The sequence below is a fragment of the Myotis davidii genome, unplaced genomic scaffold (genome assembly GCF_000327345.1).
Source record: "Myotis davidii unplaced genomic scaffold, ASM32734v1 scaffold211, whole genome shotgun sequence".
NCBI lineage: Eukaryota > Metazoa > Chordata > Mammalia > Chiroptera > Vespertilionidae > Myotis > Myotis davidii.
Genome location: NW_006282523.1, coordinates 245,170 through 245,642, shown reverse-complemented (window position 1 = coordinate 245,642; position 473 = coordinate 245,170).

The window sequence follows — 473 nt, the reverse complement described above, 5'->3', positions numbered from 1 at the left end:
TCCCTGGTCCCATCCCTCCCTTCCCTGCCCGGTGCTCTCCCCCAATCCCACCTGCCTGCCCTCCAGGCGCCCTCCCCCTGCAGGACGCTTGCAGGAAGAACAGAAAAGTGTTTCTGGATGAGAAGCCTAAAGACACCTGGGGGCGGGGCTTCCTTTTCACTCTCCTCCCCGCCCCCCATCCACTGCGGGGAGCAGAGAGGCTGGCAGGTGGGGCAGGCGGCCCTGAGGCCCAGGTTTCCCCCTCAGGGGTCTGCTGCTCTGGGCTGGGGGGGGTCTCCCATCCTGAGGCTGCACGGCCCCCACCCCACCTGTGGCATTCGCACCCAGAGGGGCCCCAAGAGTTCTGGTTGGTTCAGAAAGAACCAGCGGCCCCTCCTCTCATCCCAAGTGCACAGCCCCCTCCAGAGCCACCCCCAGCGAGACCAGAGGCGACAGGAACCTGGGAAGGGACGCGGCGGGTGGGGAGCAGGGGT